Genomic DNA, 6000 nt, shown 5'->3' with positions numbered 1-6000 from the left:
TCATATTTCTTTTAAGCAATTGACCCTGTATGGGTCACCTTAATACAGAGAGACCATTTGTATGTATTTTTCTTTTTTTTTTTATATATAAAGCTTTCTTTTTAAAAACTGTTAAAGTTTTCTTTACTGGGAAATTTCAGGGAAATTGAGTCTGTACTCACCAGGGAATTGGTGGGAGGAAGAAATCAGGGGTAGATCTGTGTGTGTTGGATTTGCTAGCCTGATTTTGCATTCCCTCTGGGTGAAGAGGAAAGTGCTTTTGTTTCCAGGACTGGGAACGGAGAGGGGGAGTCACTCTGTTTGGATTCACAGAGCTTGTGTCTGGGTATCTCTCCAGGAGCACCTGGAGGGGGGAAGGAAAAAAGGATTATTTCCCTTTGTTGTGAGACTCAAGGGATTTGGGTCTTGGGGTCCCCAGGGAAGGTTTTTCAGGGGGACCAGGGTGCCCCAAAACACTCTAATTTTTTGGGTGGTGGCAGCAAGTACCAGGTCCAAGCTGGTAACTAAGCTTGGAGGTTTTCATGCTAACCCCCATATTTTGGACGCTAAGGTCCAAATCTGGGACTAGAGTTATGATATGGTGTGCAGCGTAGTGGGATAGAGAGAATCCAGAAGCCAGTAGGAATATTATATTGTTCTTTTCTCTGCTAGGGGCTTTTAAGCAGAGAGAAACAGTTTGGTTTTAAAAGGGAACCAGAGAGAATTTTTTTTTCTGCTCTCTCTGGCAAGTTTCTGGCTTGCATATTAAGCAAGGAGCCATTAAGCTGTGACAAAAGAGTCTTTTGTGACACAATAGCACTCCCATTAGGATGCAAATACCAGCACTATATACATGCAAATAAAGTGGTTTTTCTAGTTTACGCTAGAGGAAGAAAGGGAAATATGCACTGTTGCTAGGCAGACTTCAGGAGGCAACAGAGAGCCTGCAGTTCAGACAATAAACACTCGAGGGCACCCCAACACAAGAAAATACAATGTCACGAAAACCAGAGGCAGTACAGCTCGAGGCAATGGAAAAACAGATGGAACTGCTCAGAACACAGATGGCCAGAGATGAGGCAACTCACAAACAAGATATGGAAAGGCTACAAAAACAAGAAGAAGCCAAAAATGCAGCCCACCGCCGAGACATGGAAAAACAACAAAAAGAGATGGAACTCCAGAGGGAAGCCCACCGACAGGCCATGGAATTAGAAAAGGCTAAGCAAAACACAGCCAACCCTAACAACCCTGCGCCAATTATTGTTCCACAGCACAGGAAATTTCCCACCTACAAGGCACGTGATGACACCGAGGCCTTCTTGGAAAATTTTGAAAGAGCCTGTCTTGGGTACAGCATCCCTGAAGACCAGTACATGGTAGAATTGAGGCCACAGCTCAGAGGACTTTTAGCAGAGGTGGGAGCTGAAATGCCTAAAGAGAACATGAACGACTATAAACTTTTTCAAACCAAGGCCAGATACAGAATGGGGATAACCCCGGATCATGCCCGTCGGCGTTTCAGAACCCAAAAGTGGAAACCAGATGTGTCATTTCCCAAACACGCCTACTACGTTGGGAAAAATTATGAGGCCTGGATATCAGGACACAATGTTAAAACCTTGGAAGAACTGCACCTCCTCATACAAATGGAGCAATTCTTGGATGGTGTTCCTGAGGACATAACACGGTACATACAAGATGGAAAACCCAAAAATCTCGCTGAGGCGGGGGAGATTGGAGCCAGATGGATGGAAGTGGCAGAAAGCAAGAAAGCTACTGTCAAGGGGAACGATTACCCCAGGGGGCACACCGACCATAAACCCTACAACCGAGGACAGCCAAAGACCCCACATACAACCCAAGTAAAGCCACAGACACCCTACTCTTCCACCTCACCAGTCTCCAGTAACTCAACTCGGCCCAGTGACCAATCAGATGGAAGATGCTTTAAGTGTAATGAACTGGGACATATCAAGGCCAACTGTCCAAAGAACACCATGCGAGTGCAATTCATTACACCACTATCACACCAAAGATCCCCATGCCCAGATGCCTCTCCAATACCCTTCGAGCGAAGGGAAAATTTGAGAGTGGGCGGAAAGAAGGTTACTGTGTGGAGAGACACGGGGGCAAAAGTGTCAGCTATCCACCAATCCTTCGTAGACCCCAAATTCATCAACCCAAAGGCCAAAGTTACAATTTACCCCTTCATGTCACAAGCTGTAGACTTGCCTACAGCTGAACTGCCTGTCCAGTACAAAGGCTGGTCAGGAATGTGGACTTTTGCAGTCTATGACAATTATCCTATCCCCATGCTACTGGGGGAAGACTTGGCCAACCAGGTGAAGCGGGCCAAGAGAGTGGGAATGGTTACACGTAGCCAAACCAGGCAAGCTTCCAGACCCATTCCTGTTCCTGAGCCGTCCACAGAGGCCCCATCTGTGTTACCAGAGACCCAGACAGAGGTAGTGGACCCAGATTCCATGCCTATCACTGAAACAGCCACAGCACCTCCAGGCCCAGGCCCGGAACTGGAACAGCAACCAGCACCAGCAAGTGCAACCACATCTTCAATCTCAATGCCAGAGAGCGCCAGCGAGCCAGAACTGGAGCAAAAGACAGCCATACCCAAAAGGCTCAGCCAGAGCCTGAAATACCCTCAGGTGCACCAGCGGAGAGCGGTTCACCAGCAACGGAAACAAACCCCATCATCTACATCGCTTCCAGGGGGACCAAGCCCAAGTCCCCAGTCTGAGGAAGAACTGGTGACCCCAGCCTCAAGGAAACAGTTCCAGACTGAGCAGGAAGCAGATGACAGCCTTCAGAAAGCGTGGGCGACGGCACGGAGCACCCCACCGCCTCTCAGCTCTTCTAATCGATCCCGGTTTGTTATAGACCAAGGACTTTTATACAAGGAGATTCTTTCTGGTGGACACTGGGAAGAATGGCAGCCGCAAAAACAGTTGGTGGTTCCAACTAAGTACCGGGGGAAGCTCTTAAGCTTAGCTCATGATCATCCCAGTGGCCATGCTGGGGTGAACAGAACCAAGGACCGGTTGGGGAAGTCCTTCCACTGGGAGGGGATGGGCAAGGATGTTGCCAAGTATGTCCGGTCTTGTGAGGTATGCCAAAGAGTGGGTAAGCCTCAAGACCAGGTCAAGGCCCCTTTCCAGCCACTCCCCATAATTGAGGTCCCATTTCAGCGAGTAGCTGTGGATATTCTGGGTCCTTTCCCAAAAAAGACACCCAGAGAAAAGCAGTACGTACTGACTTTAGTGGACTTTGCTACCCGATGGCCGGAAGCACTAGCTCTAGGCAACACCAGGGCTAACACTGTGTGCCTGGCCCTAACAGACATTTTTGCCAGGGTCGGTTGGCCCGCCGACATCCTTACAGATTCAGGATCTAATTTCTTGGCAGGGACCATGGAAAAACTGTGGCAAACTCATGGGGTGAATCACTTGGTTGCCACCCCGTACCACCATCAAACCAATGGCCTGGTGGAAAGGTTCAATGGAACTTTGGGGGCCATGATACGAAAATTCATCAACGAATTCTCCAATAATTGGGACCTAGTGTTGCAGCAGTTGCTGTTTGCCTACAGAGCTGTACCACATCCCAGTTTAGGGTTTTCACGTTTGAACTTGTGTATGGTCACGAGGTTAAGGGACCATTACAGCTGGTGAAGCAGCAATGGGAGGGGTTTACGCCTTCTCCAGGAACTAACATTCTGGACTTTGTAAGAAACCTACAAAGCACCCTCTGACACTCTTTAGCCCTTGCTAGAGAGAACCTAAAGGATGCTCAGGAAGAGCAAAAGGCCTGGTATGACAGACATGCCAGAGAACGTTCCTTCAAGGTAGGAGACCAGGTTATGGTCTTGAAGGCGCAACAGGCCCATAAGATGGAAGCATCATGGGAAGGGCCATTCACGGTCCAAGAGCGCCTGGGAACTGTAAACTACCTCATAGCATTTCCCAATTCCTCACTAAAGCCTAGAGTGTACCATGTTAATTCTCTCAAGCCTTTCTATTCCAGAGACTTACAGGTTTGTCAGTTTACAGTCCAGGGAGATGATGCTGAGTGGCCTGACGGTGTCTACTATGACGGAAAAAAAGACGGTGGCGTGGAAGAGATGAACCTCTCAACAACCCTGGAACGTCTGCAGCGGCGACAAATCAAGGAGCTGTGCACTAGCTTTGCTCCATTGTTCTCAGACACCCCAGGATGGACTGAACGGGCATACCACTCCATTGACACAGGTAATGCCCACCCAATCAGAACCCCACCCTACTGGGTGTCTCCTCATGCCCAAGCTGCTATAGAACGGGAGATCCAGAACATGCTACAGATGGGTATAATCCGCCCATCTACCAGTGCATGGGCATCTCCAGTGGTTCTGGTACCCAAACCAGATGGGGAAATACGCTTTTGCGTGGACTACCATAAGCTAAATGCGGTAACTCGTCCGGACAACTATGCAATGCCACGCACCGATGAGCTATTGAAAAAGTTGGGACGGGCCCAGTTCATCTCTACAATAGACTTAACCAAGGGGTACTGGCAAGTACCACTAGATGAACCTGCCAAGGAGAGGTCAGCATTTATCACCCATGCGGGGGTGTATGAATTCAATGTCCTTCCTTTTGGCTTTTGAAATGCACCCGCAACCTTCCAGAGGCTGGTAGATGCTCTACTAGCAGGACTGGGAGAATTTGCAGTTGCCTACCTCGATGATGTGGCCATTTTTTCAGACTCCTGGCCCGAACACCTACTACACCTGGAAAAGGTCTTTGAGCGCATCAGGCAGGCCGGACTACCTGTTAAGGACAAAAAGTGTCAAATAGGCCAAAACAAAGTGACTTACCTGGGGCACCAGGTGGGTTGAGGAACCATAAACCCTCTACAGGCCAAGGTGGATGCTATCCAAAAGTGGCCTGTCCCACGGTCCAAAAGGCAGGTCCAATCCTTCTTAGGCTTGGCCGGATACTACAGGCGATTTGTACCACACTACAGCCAAATCGCTGCCCCACTGACCGACCTGACCAAAAAGACCCAGCCAAATGCAGTTAAGTGGACTGATCAGTGTCAAAAGGCCTTTACCCAACTTAAGGCAACGCTCATGTCTGAGCCTGTACTCAGGGCCCCGGACTTTGACAAGCCATTCCTAGTAACCACGGATGCATCTGAGCGTGGTATAGGAGCAGTGCTCATGCAGGAAGCAACAGATCACAACTTCCATCCTGTCGTGTTTCTCAGCAAGAAACTGTCTGAGAGGGAAAGTCACTGGTCAGTCAGTGAAAAGGAATGCTATGCCATTGTGTACGCCCTGGAAAAGCTACGCCCATATGTTTGGGAACGGCGGTTCCAACTACAAACTGACCATGCTGCACTAAAGTGGCTTCATACTGCCAAGGGGAACAACAAGAAACTTCATTGGAGTTTAGCTCTCCAAGATTTTGATTTTGAAATTCAACACATCACAGGAGCTTCTAACAAAGTTGCTGATGCACTCTCCCGTGAGAGTTTCCCAGATTTCAGTAGTTTAAAAGTGTTCTTAAAATGTAGAAGTCTGTTAGTTATATACTTAGTAGTATATGTAAAGGTGCATGTGTTGTAGTAATCTGTTTATTTTAAAGTTCTAGAAGGAAATCGCCTCCAGTGAGCTTCCCCACTGTCTGCAATTTGGGGGGCGTGTCATAAACAGATAGCTAAGGGTTAATGTCTCTTTCACTTGAAGCACCTGACCAGAGGACCAATCAGGAAACCGGATTTTTTCAACTTTGGGTGGAGGGAATTTTGTGTCTGAGGTCTTTGTCTGCCTGCCTGCTTTCTCTGAGCTTTGGAGAAGTAGTTTCTGCTTTCTAATCTTCTGTTTCTAAGTGTAAAGACAAAGAGATCAGATAGTAAGTTATATGGTTTCTTTTCTTTGGTATTTGCATGAATATAAGTGCTGGAGTGCTTTGATTTGTATTCTTTTTGAATAAGGCTGTTTATTCATATTTCTTTTAAGCAATT

The sequence above is a fragment of the Gopherus evgoodei genome, unplaced genomic scaffold (assembly GCF_007399415.2).
Source record: "Gopherus evgoodei ecotype Sinaloan lineage unplaced genomic scaffold, rGopEvg1_v1.p scaffold_244_arrow_ctg1, whole genome shotgun sequence".
Lineage (NCBI taxonomy): Eukaryota > Metazoa > Chordata > Testudines > Testudinidae > Gopherus > Gopherus evgoodei.
This window is presented reverse-complemented; position numbering follows the sequence as displayed.